This window comes from Cavia porcellus, unplaced genomic scaffold (assembly GCF_034190915.1).
Source record: "Cavia porcellus strain 051 isolate PalLab524CR breed Dunkin Hartley unplaced genomic scaffold, mCavPor4.1 scaffold_27, whole genome shotgun sequence".
NCBI classification, from domain to species: domain Eukaryota; kingdom Metazoa; phylum Chordata; class Mammalia; order Rodentia; family Caviidae; genus Cavia; species Cavia porcellus.
The window spans coordinates 51,777,836-51,792,556 of record NW_026947510.1 but is presented as its reverse complement, the minus strand read 5'-3'; positions in this window follow the sequence as shown (position 1 = coordinate 51,792,556).

Genomic DNA, 14,721 nt, shown 5'->3' with positions numbered 1-14,721 from the left:
GGAGGTTGCATTAGCAACTGGATGATTCAGAGAAACACAAGAAAATGTCAAGGTGAAGGAGCAAAGTGGAGTCTCAGACGCCCAGTCCACCCTGCACAAGTCCAGGAGTCATAGACACAAAAGAAGTTAGTCAGGGGCTGGGGGTTTAGCTCAGTGACTTAAGTCCTACATGGCAAGCATGAGGTCTTGCATTTGATCCCTAGTACCAAAACCAAAAAAGTTAGTCTAAGTCTCCCTTCCCATGGGCCAGCAGTAGCCATGCAAAAGATCTGGGGAGAAAAACAAGAAACCAAGTTGCCTTTCCTGTGAGCCAGTCGGTGCATGAGCTGGGAAACAACCCCCACCCCCACCCATCCACTGCCCTAATAAACAATCAGCTGATCTGGAGGAACACAAGCTGAGTCAATAGCAACTGATATTAAAAAAAAAAACAAAACTTAATGCTTGTATTGTTTGATTGACGCTGCAGGCCTAGAGCTGGTAGCCTGAGTATCTATTTAGAGGATAACAATAAGCATTACAGCAATTGTAGAGGGTTTCCTTCTGTCCTGTTTTTGAAATCTAGTATTTTTCTCACTGTTTTATTGTTTTTTTATTCAGTGTTCTATTTTGATTGGTTTTATTCTGCTATGTTTGATTTTATTACACGTGATGGTATGGAGAACAATTGTGAAGATAGTAGGAGGCATCATGGTAGCCACTGTTGATCTCCTATTATCCTGTTGTGAAGTACTGTGTCACTTTCTGTGGTAGGTTTTTGTTTCCTCTGTTTTGTTTTGTATTTTAGAGACAGGATCTTTCTATGTAGTTCAGGCTGGCTTGGATTCATTATGAAGCCCAGGCTGGTCTCAGGCTTGCATAGACCCTCCTGCCTCAGCTTCCTGACACTTCATTGTCTTGAATGGCTTTATTCTATTTCAGTGTGTTTGGTTTTATTATCTTTAAGATAAAACTTTAAAAAATAAGGTTAGAAGTCACACACCTGAAATTTCTGAAATGAGAGAAACTGAACTAAAGAAACAATTTAATGCCTATATTGTCTGATTAGCTTTGCATACCTGTATCTGGTAGTCTAAGCAACTATCTAGAGGACAACAATGTGCCCTATAGGAATTATTGTTCTTTTATTACTGTCTTGTTTTTGAAATTCAAGTCACTCTTATCAGTTCATTTTATTGTTTTGTTTTGCTCTCTTTAAAATAAAATAAAATATTGACCATACGTACTTAACATCTCAAATTTTGTGGGTAATCTACCAGTAACTATCAGAAATAAGTTATGGAATTATATTGAGATAATAGTTTATGAATATATGTAATATAAATAAAATAAATGAGTTGTTTGAAACTAAATTAAAGTACTAAAACATTTTTAGTATAAGTTGAAGTACTCTTAGCTTCCTAAAATCTACCAGAGTAGAACTGGGGTGACATCTCAGTGGCCTAAACACCCATACCATCTAGTAAGTACAAGGTCCTGGGTTTGATTGCTGGTACCAAAAATATCTATAGTTGGGAGCAGGAACCAGGGGTCTGGCAGTGAATGGGTGTGGAAAACCACACACTGAAGCTGGACCTCAACCAGTTCCTTATCCTGCAGTAAGCGTTCTAGACAAAGCATCCTGCTAATATGAACCTGGGAATAGCTTCATAACATAAACAAAGAAGTTTCTCATGGACCCAGGAACATGTTTACCTCCTGAGCTGCACAACAAAGAAGTTTCTCATGGGCCCAAGAACATGTTTACCTTTGCTGCATGCACAAGAAAGTGTCCTAAAGTGACTTGTACTGTTCTTTGTTTTGAAACACTATAAAAACTCTGGAGTCCTTTAATAAATCGCCTTTTGCCTCCTGAGCAATCAGTCTCCCTGCATCTTCAGTCTCTCACCTGACTCCTTCCCCAAGCTAGCCGCGGCACCTGGCGCCCAACGTGGGGCTTAAAACACAAGCATTTGGAGCATTCTTCCAGTGAAAAGAAAATCGGGAGTTCCGAAAAGACCACTGCTAAGAGGACCCAGGTAAGTAAAAGCAAAAGTAGCAGGGAGTGGCATATACACAGGGATTAAAAATGGGTAACTCCCCGTCTTCAGAATGAGAACTTTTTAAACAAGTTATTTCCTCTTTGTTAAAGAGTAGGGGCGTTCCTGTAGCTGAGCTCCAAATTCATCGGTTGTTCATTTTGTGCATCAGGTTTGCCCCTAGTTTCCCGAACAGGGAATGGTTAATGTTGAGACTTGAAAGGCAATAGGAAAAAAGATTAAAGACTATTATTGTGCTTGGGGCCCTGAGAAGGTTCCTGTAGATGTGTTTCTGATTTGAACTCTAATTAAGGACTGTTTAAAAAGAGACTCTGAGTCTAGTAAATAAAAAAAAAAACTCAAAAAAGTTTTATAAAAAAAAACAAATCCACAGAGAATGTGGCATCCTCCTTATACCCACCCCCATCTCTGGTGCCGCTTCCAATGCCAGAGCCGCCGCCTCCTTCTCCAGGGCCACGCAGGGGCCACTCGGTGCTGCAGAGGTGGCTGCCCCCCAGGGCCATGCTCCTTTTTGGCCAGGGCATCCCCTGACGGTGTGGGTGGTGGCGGCGGTGGTGGTGGCTAAAACAGGCAAGACCGCTTGCTGACCAGCTTGGAGTACAAGGGGGGCACCCCCGCGGCCGCAGCCCTGGGGAGCTCCCGGAGATGGTATCAGTATTCTCCCAAAACCCTTCTTAACCACGCTCTTTACGTTCTTAATCTTTTAACTTTTGATGCTTCCAATAGATCTGCAGCTGAGAGACACTGGTCTCCTGATTTGCCCTCCAAACCAATGGTTTATTGGAAAGACTCATTAACTAATCTATTACATGGCCCTGACCCAGTATTGATATGGGGAAGAGGGTATGTTTGTGTTTTTCCCACAGACACTGATACACCCAGGTGGATCCCAAAACATTGTGTACGACCATGCCCAAGAGCAAGATAAAAAAACTGCGCAAAAAGATGCTTCAACTAACCATGACCTTGAGGACAAAAACAATGACCAGAAGGCCTCCTGCGACAAGAGATGAGACCCTTCTGTTTTTGGCTCAATTGCTAAGCATTATTTGGGTTTTGCATACATTTCAAACACGCGTACGGGCGGATAATTATTGGGCATTTATACCTAATCCTCCTTTGTTGCACCCTATGTCATGAGACAACAACGAAGATGTTACTGTTCATATAAATAATACTGGTGTCTTAAGTTTTCTTTCTTCCACTCATATACAACCTATTTCTATTGTACATAATTACACTGGAATGTCTACTTCATTTCCCCTATGTTTTTCTAAAACAAATGAAAATTGTACATTAATAGAAAGATACTCTGATTGGGATAAAAACTTTACTAATAAAACACACTGGGGAGTAGATATGATATATATATTTCACAACAGTAGTAAAACTAGAGTGGAAAAAGGCAATCCCCCTGAGCATATCCCCAAATATAAACAAAAATACCCAAACAAAAGTGTATATAGACCCTCATGGCATTTGTGCCATCATAATTATACTATATGTTACAAAGATCTGTGTGATTAGAGCTCTACCATTTATCGCCATGATAACAATTTTTCCATATCTTGTGAGAGTTGTTGGGCAATAAAAAATGTGCGTCTAGACTTAAAACATTTTAAGTTAAAATCAACTGCTAGTAAAATTCCCATGCGACGCTTTGTTTAAGAAGAAAGGGGGATATGTTGGGAGCAGGAACCAGGGGTCCAGCAGTGAACGGGTGTGGAAAACCACACACTGAAGCTGGACCTCAACCAGTTCCTTATCCTGCAGTAACCTCAGCCTTCCAGACAAAGCATTGCACTAATATGAACCTGGGAATAGCTTCATAACATAAACAAAGAAGTTTTTCATGGACCCAGGAACATGTTTACCTCCTGAGCTGCACAACAAAGAAGTTTCTCATGGGCCCAAGAACATGTTTACCTCTGCTGCATGCACAAGAAAGTATCCTAAAGTGACTTGTACTGCTCTTTGTTTTGAAACACTATAAAAACTCTAGAGTCCTTTAATAAATCGCCTTTTGCCTCTTGAGCAAGCGGTCTCCCTGCGTCTTTAGTCTCTTGTCTGACTCCTTCCCCGTGCTGGCCGCGGCAATCTATCAAGATATATTTGGGTCTATTAAATGTGTTTGATATATTGTTGATTTTTAAAATTAGATTTCTATGGACTGTCAAGAAATATCTAGGAAAAAAGGAGAAGAAATGAAATATCTCATCCTTTAATAAGTTTAAGAGTTGCTAGAGGGATGTTTCTATAAGTGACTTTAATCAACTATGCTGTCATTTAATAGAAGCCAAAAATTGGGACAAACAACTATTAAATAGTAAATCTAAAAATGCTTAAGGACCACACTGTTATCATTTCAGGATACCAAAATATGGATAATTAGCATAAGGGCAACTCATTTTTCCCATAGTGGAGAATGAATCTGGAGTCTTTTCACTGAGCTGCATCAACAGCTTTTGATTTAACATTTTGACACGATGTCCTACTAATTTCTCCAGCCTCAGATAGAACTTGAAATCTTTCCTCTGTCTCACAGAGAGCCAGGATATACGACTACACCCCTTCACCTTGCTTATCTGTTATTTTTTCCTTTAAGAGACGCACTCACTGATTTGACCAACCTGCACATGAACATGGAACCCACCTGCCTCAGCCTCTTACAATGCCAGAATAACAGGTGAGCATCACCACATCCAACTAGGGCAACTTGTCTAATATTTAAGTAACCAAATTTTTAGGAAAGCAGGAGTTCTATTTTTGACAAACCTATTAATAAATGCAACTCCCAAAGATTTGAAATACTTTGAGCTTTCATAAATCCATTTATGAGAATTCCAGCAAAGCTCACTAGAGCAGTGGTACTCCTCAGGTGCTTGGAAGTAAGCTACTGGGAATGCACAGTAAAGAAGCACCAAATGTTGGAGGAGGCCACCAGATGAGCTACAGTCTCAGGAGTATTTGGGAAGGGGAGCTGGGCCACACCCTGAATCACACTACTTACACCCCAGGTTCATGGAGTACATCATCTTGAGAGAGAAGTCAACTCCCTATCACAATACACTGGCTTCTCAGTAGCAGCTGAGCGGCTGTGTTCAGTGCCTACCCTGGAAACCAGCCTTCACGGCCCACCTCTCTTAACACTGTTCTCCATAGGAGAAGATCCCAGAAGGTCACTGACACCAGCACAGGAAAAATGAAAGCCAGAGAATCGTCCAGAACACAGTGACTAAGTTAGGAACTGAGTCCTTCCCTGCTTTTGGATAGCAGAGCCAATATTATCAAAACAGGCATATCTTCAAAACTGTTACACAGATCTAATGCTACTCCAACAAAATGACATGGGGTTTGTTCACCAAACTGGAAAAAAATTCTAAAATTTATGTCACCAGAAGAGACTCAGAATAACGAAATCAGTACTGCATCATCGATGTGAGGCAGGAGGCATTACAGTCTCAGCCTTCAAGTTATACTACAAAGCTACAGTACTGAAGTTACTATAATTACTGACATTAGATCAGATATGACCACACATACATAATGGAAGATATGAAAACATCCTCAAGAACCTTCAGCCCACTTGTTTTCAACACAGGTGATCATGATATATGCTGGAGAAAAGCAGCCTTCAAGTTGTACTATAAAGCTGCAGTAGTGAAGTCAGTGTAGTGTTGACACTAGACCCGATACAGTAACCAAATGGATATAATAGGGGTTATAAAAACACCCCCAAGAACCTTCAGCCCACTAGTTTTATTTATTTATTTATTTATTGTCTTTTTCCTTTTTATCGGTACCAGGTATCGAACTCACGACTGCCTGCTTGCAAGGCAGGCGCCTATGCCGCTGAGCTAAATCCCCAGCCCCAGCCCACTAGTTTTCAATACAGTAACTGTAATACATTCTGGAGAAAGGACGGCTTCTTCAACAAATGCTTCTGGGGAAACTGGGCACCCATATGCAGAAGATTGAATCTTGATTCAGATCTCCCACCATGAACATAGATGTAAAATCAGAAACACTGAGTTTGCTGGAACTAAACATAGGTAACTCTTAAAGACATAGGCATAATAGGTCTGCAGAGGAGGAGCTGGGCAGATCTGGGGTGCCCTCACCGGCCTCTCTGCATGTCTGGAGGACTCTGGATATCTCCGCCCAGACTGCTGGAGTTCCCCCAGGCTTCCAGGTGCAGTAAAGGGGAGAGGTGGGTTTGAGGCTTCCATATCAGCCTCCCCATTCCGGCTTCACTTGGAGACCTGCTGAGCTGCCGATGGATGGGCGGGCCCACACTACCAGCCTAGCCCAGCCTGTTTAGCTGCCGCGCCTGGCCATAGGTATGCAGAGGAGGAGCTGGGCAGATCTGGGGTGCCCTCACCGGCCTCTCTGCATGTCTGGAGGACTCTGGATATCTCCGCCCAGACTGCTGGAGTTCCCCCAGGCTTCCAGGTGCAGTGAAGGGGAGAGGTGGGTTTGAGGCTTCTACATCAGCCTCCCCATTCCGGCTTCACTTGGAGACCTGCTGAGCTGCCGATGGATGGGCGGGCCCACACTACCAGCCTAGCCCAGCCTGTTTAGCTGCCTCGCCTGGCCATAGCTCTGCAGAGGAGGAGCTGGGCAGATCTGGGGTGCCCTCACTGGCCTCTCTGCGTGTCTGGAGGACTCTGGATATCTCCGCCCAGACTGCTGGAGTTCCCCCAGGCTTCCAGGTGCAGTGAAGGGGAGAGGTGGGTTTGAGGCTTCCATATCAGCCCCCCCATTCCGGCTTCACTTGGAGACCTGCTGAGCTGCCGACGGATGGGCGGGCCCACACTACCAGCCTAGCCCAGCCTGTTTAGCTGCCGCGCCTGGCCATAGGTCTGCAGAGGAGGAGCTGGGCAGATCTGGGGTGCCCTCACCGGCCTCTCTGCATGTCTGGAGGACTCTGGATATCTCCGCCCAGACTGCTGGAGTTCCCCCAGGCTTCCAGGTGCAGTGAAGGGGAGAGGTGGGTTTGAGGCTTCCACATCAGCCTCCCCATTCCAGCTTCATTTGGAGACCTGCTGAGCTCCCGATAGGTGGGCTGGCCCACACTACCAGCCTAGCCCAGCCTGTTTAGCTGCCGCGCCTGGCCATAGGTCTGCAGAGGAGGAGCTGGGCAGATCTGGGGTGCCCTCACCGGCCTCTCTGCATGTCTGGAGGATTCTGGATATCTCCGCCCAGACTGCTGGAGTTCCCTCAGGCTTCCAGGTGCAGTAAAGGGGAGAGGTGGGTTTGAGGCTTCCACATCAGCCTCCCGATTCCAGTTACACTTGGAGAATTGCTGAGCTACCGACGGGTGGGCGGGCCCACACTATCAGCCTAGCCCAGCCTGTTTAGCTGCCGCACCTGGCCATTGGTCTGCAGAGGAGGAGCTGGGCAGATTTGGGGTGCCTGCATCGGCCTCTCCATGTGTCTGGAGGACTGTGGATATCTCTGCAACCAGGGAGGGTCCACAGGTTCCTGAAGCACTGCGGCCTGTGGTGAGTACCCTAACCCGGCTGCGATTGAAGAACTGTGGAGCTTCCAAGGGGCAGATGTGCGCACAGTGTCCCTGAGGCCCAGCTTGTCTGGAACTGCGGAGTTCTGAGCAGGCAGAGGAGGGCCACTGGTTCTGTAGGCCCAATGGCTTGGGGTAGCACGGTGCCAGAGTCTCAGTAGCTCCAAACATAGAAGGGGATTTTCAACAGATCCTGAGGAAGCTTTCAAATAACACTTGAAACACAGAAATATAGGAAAATGACAAAACGAAAGACCAAATTACAACCTCAAACCTCCAGCCCATCTCAAGAAACCCTAGGAGCGATGTATATAGAAGAAAATATATCCCATCCACCTCATATATCGGACACAATAGCCACTGAAATTGACAAGCAACTCCAGGAAGCTTTAAAGAAATTCAAACTCGAAATAATCTCCCAGATAAAAAAAGAAATGATAAAAGAAATGGAAGAGATTCTAAATATATCTAAAGAAAACACAGATAAAAAATTGGAGGAACTAAACAAAAAGATAGAATCCCTAGACGAGCAATATAAGAAACAAACAGAATACATAATGCAGATGCACAGAGATATACAGGAAATAAAAAACTCCACTGAAAGTTGTAAAAAACGCCTTAATGAAAGTGAAGATAGAATTCCAGACCCTGAAGACAGCATTGCAGCTAGTGAACAGGAAAGGAAAGATCTTTTGAAAATAACAAGGAATCAGGAAACAACAATTCAACAACTGCAAGACAATGCAAAGAAGAATAACATAAGAATGATAGGGATTAATGAAAGAGAGGGAGACAACATGAAGGATGTCAGGAGGATATTTAGAGAAGTAATAGCTGAAAATTTCCCAAGCATGAGATCAGAAACTGACATCAGGATCAGTGAAGCATATAGAACTCCAAACACTCATAACCAAAATAAAACTACACCCAGACATATAATAATCACCATCCCAGAAATCCAACACAAGAATAGATTATTAAAAGCTGTCAGAGAGAAAAGACAGATCACTTATAAAGGAAAACCTATCAGAATCACAGCAGACTTCTCAGCACAAATGATAAAGTCAAGAAGAGCATGGAGTGAAGTATTCCAGATCCTAAAGCAAAATGATTTCCAACCAAGACTGATATATCCTGCAAAACTATCATTCAAAATTGATGGTGCAATACAATACTTCCATGACAAAGAACATCTGAAGAACTTCATGAACACCAAACCAACCCTGCAAAAAATATTGAAAGACACTTTAGATACACAAAGGAAAAAACCACTAAGCAAAGCAAATAATTAAACAGAACCGAAAGATAAAGATGCAACAGCAGAGAGATAACATTCCTACAATTAACCAGCATTTAACAGTAATAACCATTAACGTAAATGGTCTCAATGCACCAATCAAAAGAAACAGACTAGCAGAATGGATCAAGAAACAAAATCCAACCATATGCTGTTTACAGGAAACCCATCTAACCCAGAAGGATACTCACAGACTGAAAGTCAAAGGATGGAAAACAATTCTTCATGCAGCAGGAATCCAAAAAAAGGCAGGAGTAGCCATTCTGTTTGCAGACAACGTGAACTTTAAACCAAAAATGACCATAAAGGACAAAGAAGGTCACTACATACTTGTAAGGGGAAAACTCCAAGAGGAAGGGATAACTATCTTAAATATATACGCACCAAACTCCAGAGCACCCAGTTATATAAAACAATTATTAACAGAAATGAAAACTCAATTATTATCAGTAACACAATTATCAGTATAATATTATCAGTAACACAATTGTAACAGGAGACCTTAATACACCACTGACACCAAGGGACAGATCAACAAGACAGAAAATGAGCAAAGAAATAACAGAACTGAATCACACCTGTGAACAAATGGGTTTGATAGACATATACAGAATGTTCCACCCAACAACATCAGAATACACATTCTTCTCAGCAGTACATGGATCATTTTCTAAAATAGACCATATATTAGCTCACAGAACATATTTAAGCAAATGCAAAAGAGTTGAAAACATGCCTTGCATATTATCGGATCATAGCGCTCTGAAATTAGAAATTCATGACAAAAGATACTGCAAAAATTCCGCAAACACACGGAAACTAAATAACACACTCTTGAGTAATCAGTGGGTCACAGAAGAAATTAAAGAAGAAATTAAACAATACCTAAAAGAAAATGAAAATGCAGATACAACTTACCGGAATCTGTGGGATGCAATGAAAGCCGTTCTGAGAGGAAAATTTATTGCACTGAGTTCCCACATCAGGAAAACAGAACGAATACAAATAAATAACTTGATGCTACACCTCAAACAGCTAGAAAAAGAAGAGCAAGTCAAGCCCAAAGCCAAAAGAAGAGAGGAAATTATAAAAATCAGAGCAGAAATCAATGCAATAGAGACTAAGAAAACAATCCAAAGAATCAACAAATCAAAGAGTTGGTTCTTTGAAAAAATAAATAAAATCGATAAGCCCCTAGCCAACCTTATTAAAAAAAGGGAAGAAAAAGCTCAAATTCATGCAATAAGAAATGAAAAAGGAGAAATCACTACAGACCCAATAGAAATACAGAGGATCATCAACACCTATTTCGAAAACCTCTACTCTCAAAAGTTTGATAACACGGAAGAAATAGACAGATTCTTAGAAGCATATGAAGTACCAAAGCTAGATCAAGAGGATATAAAACTGTTGAATAACCCAATCTCTGCTAATGAACTTGAAAATGTAATTAAGTCCTTACCCACCAAGAAGAGCACAGGCCCAGATGGATTCACTGCAGAATTCTACAAGAAATATAAAGAAGACCTAATGCCGACACTCCTCAAACTATTCAATGAAATTGAAAGGGAAGCAATCCTTCCTAAGTCATTCCTGGAAGCAAATATTACTCTAGTACCAAAACCTGAGAAAGACCCAACTATAAAAGAGAACTATAGACCGATCTCCCTAATGAACACAGATGCAAAAATCCTCAATAAAATATTGGCAAATAGGATGCAGCAAATCATCAAGAAGATTATACACCATGACCAAGTGGGATTCATCCCAGGAATGCAAGGATGGTTCAACATACGCAAATCAATAAATGTAATCCACCATATCAATAAAGCCAAAAATAAGAATCACATGATCATTTCTATAGATGCAGAAAAAGCCTTTGATAAGGTCCAACACTTATTCATGATAAGAACTTTACAGAAAATTGGAATAAATGGTCTTTACCTCAATACAATAAAGGCCATTTATGACAAACCAACAGCCAGCATCATACTAAATGGCCAAAAATTGAAAGCCTTTACTTTAAAATCGGGCACAAGACAAGGATGTCCTTTATCACCACTCCTATTTAATATAGTACTGGAAGTACTAGCCAGAGCAATTAGGCAAGAAAGAGAAATAAAAGGGGTAAAGATAGGAAAAGAAGAAGTTAAATTATCATTGTTTGCAGATGACATGATACTCTACATAGAAGACCCCCTAAACTCCATTGAAACACTCTTAGATACAATAAATAAATTCAGTAATGTGGCTGGATACAAAATCAATACTCAGAAATCAATAGCATTCCTATACACGAACAACAAAATTACAGAGAGGGAAATAAGAGAAACTGGACTATTCACATTATCAAGCAAAAAAATGAAATATTTAGGAATTGCTCTTACGAAAGAAGTGAAAGACTTATACAGTGAAAATTATAATACACTGAAAAAGGAAATTGAAGATGATCTCAGAAAATGGAAAGACATCCCTTGCTCATGCATAGGAAGAACAAACATTGTGAAGATGGCCATTCTCCCAAAACTGTTATACAGATTCAATGCAATCCCAATAGAAATACCACCAACATACCTTATAGATCTAGAGAAATCACTCCTAAATTTCATCTGGAACCAGAAGAGACCTAGAATCGCAAAGGCAATTCTAAGCAGCAAAGACAAAGCAGGAGGCATCACAATCCCTGACTTGAAGTTATACTACAAAGCAACAGTAGTAAAATCAACATGGTATTGGAATCAAAACAGAGCCGAAGATCAGTGGAATAGATTAGAAGATACAACCACAACTACGAACACACTCAACAACCTTATCTTTGATGAAGGAGCCAAGCAGGTTCACTGGAAGAACGACAGTCTCTTTAATAAATGGTGCTGGAAAAACTGGCTCTCCATTTGCCGAAAACTAAAGCTAGACCCATGTCTATCACCATGTACTAAATTAAAATCTAAATGGGTCAAAGATCTGAATATTAAAATAGAAACACTAAGTCTATTGGAAGACAAATTAGGTAGAAACCTTGGAGACATAGGAGTAGGTAAAGAATTCATGAACAGGACTCAAACCGCATGGGAAATACTTCCCAGAATCAATAACTGGGACCACTTCTTATTAAAAAGTTTCTGCATGTCAAAAGAAATCTCTAGCATAGTGAAAAGAAAACCCACAAACTGGGAAAAGATTTTAGTGAACTCTCTCTCAGACAAGGGCCTCTTGTCTAAAACATATAAAGAATTAAAGAAACTCAGACCTCCAAAATTCAAAGATCCAATCCAAAAATGGGCATCTGAGATGAATATGCAATTCTCAGATGAAGAAATGCAAATGGCAAATAAATACATGAAAAAATGCTCATCATCATTGGTCATTAGAGAAATGCAAATTAAAACCACACTGAGATACCATCTCACTCCTGAAAGAATGGCCAGGATCAAGAAAACCGACAACAAATGCTGGAGAGGCTGTGGGGAAAAAGGAACTCTCCTGCACTGCTGGTGGGAGTGTAGACTGGTACAGCCTTTGTGGAGATCTGTCTGGAGATTTCTCAAAAAGTTGGGACTGGAAATCCCATTTATTCCAGCTATTCCACTTCTAGGCATATTCCCAGAAGAACTGAAAGCATCATACCACAGTGATATATGTGCACCTATGTTTATAGCAGCACAATTTGTAATCACCAGATCTTGGAAACAACCCAAGTGCCCATCAACTGAGGAATGGATAAAAAAGTTGTGGTATTTCTATACAATAGAGTATTATTCAGCTATAAAGAAGGATCACATTGAGATATTTATCAATAAATGGGCGCAGCTTGAGACCATACTCATAAGTGAAATAAATCAATCTCGCATGTGTGAATACCGAATAGTTTCCCTAATGTAAGTAATGATTCAAATATATAAAAAATATGTGGTAATCATGATTCCCCATTAGGTGGCCTTGGAGCCTTATAAAGTTTTCACTCATTAATTAGAAAGGCTTTATTCTGGGCTTCTTGATATGAAAATATTTGAAGCTAGAGTATATGAAGTTTTATCCAAATATTTCAAGGAAAAAGACACTATGGTAACTACTATTAAGTCAGGTTATATGGTGGTGAAGTACTAGGTTGTTGAAACAGTCATGCTGTGACCTCTATTGTTATATTGTTATGTCCTGTTTTATCTCAATCTCCCCCTTATTGTTTTAAAAAAATTATTTTGTCATTTCTTATGTTTGTCTTAATTAAAGAAAAAATTCAAAAAATTAGGATATATAAATAGTAACTCTTTTTGATTTCCTATTAACTTGTTTTGAAGTCCTGTAGTACTCCCACGATCTTGTTTTGACTGATTAGACTCTGTTCCATTCTGTATGATAGTATCAAGTTTGAGGGTATAGGCAACTACTTTGAAGGCAATAAGATTCACTAAGATGCCCATTCTGGTTTGACTATTGTCTCCTTTGGAAGTCCTGTAATGTTTACAATGCCTAAGTTTTATTGGTCTTGTTCTCTACTGTTTTGTTCAACTTTATAATATCTAATGAGATAGACAAATCTTTTTAAGGAAACAAGAGACATTGTTGATAACCCTTGTTGATAACCTTGTACTCTGTTTTACATCATGTGCTATGTCTATCCTTGGTTTTGACTGACAGCTTTGTTTTGCCATATTTGACTTTATTCTCTCCCCCCCCCAAAAAAATAATAAGAACTAAGGAGTAATAAAATCCAAAATGTGTAAATTTTGTTGTAAAAAAGAGAGGGGAAAAAAAGAGCTCTAACGGATATAACAGCAAGTGTGTTTAGGGGTGTTAAATAGCTGACTCTATTAATGTTTTTGGATCATTGAACACAGCTGTTTGCAGTCTCCCTGTTTGAATGTCCACCTTGTATTCTTTGATACTGTGATTTGAGGAACTTTTTTCAAGATGATAATATGTAATCTACTAACAGGTGATTTCTTACTGTTATGTTTTTTTTTGTTTGTTTTGGTTTGGTTTTTTTTTTTTTTTTTTTTTTTTGTAGTTCTGTATTACATGTACCCTTACACCACTTTGGTTTGTTTTGTGTTTTTCTCTTTTTCCTCTTAAATTAAAAAAAAAATACATAGGCATAGGCAAGGACTTCCTGAATAGAACCCTGCCTGCACATGAAATAACATCAAGAATCACTCAATTAGATTGTGTCAGATCAGAAACCTTCTGCACAGCAGTGGCAACAAGGAACAGAGTGGAGACAGTCTAAACAGTGGAATAATGTTTATGAACTCCTCATCAGACATGAGTTATATTCAGAACATTTGCATAACTCAAAAATGAGAATCTCTCCAATTAAAAGACCTGCCCAAAGAGGGTAATTGAAATGAATTGATGCTCTTCAAAACAAACTATTGCAAAAGGTCAAAAAAAGAAATCAAAACATGTTCAACATGTGTAGCCATCAGGAAGGAAATGCAGATCCAAGGAACTCTGACCCCTCATTACTCCTGGGAGAATAGCTATTCGAAGACTCTTAAAAGTGTCAAAGGCTGGCGAGGCTACAAGAAAAAACTCATCTACATTTTGAAATCAGTATAAAGAATCTTCAAAAATGAAAACTATAAATTGTGTTAGACTGAGCTATTCCTCTCCTGGGTGTCTTCCTGAAAGAACTAGAGTCATCATATTACAGCAATACATGCACAACCATCTTTAGAGCAGCACAAACCAGAACAGGGCGTCATGGAAGTGGCCTATGTGTCCATCGACAGACGAATGAATTAAGAAAATATGGTGTGTATACACGATAGAGTACTTAACCATAGATAAGGATAAATTTGAGTCCTTCTTTTTACAAAAATGGATGGTTCTTGACAATCTAATGTTATGAAGAATACATCAAA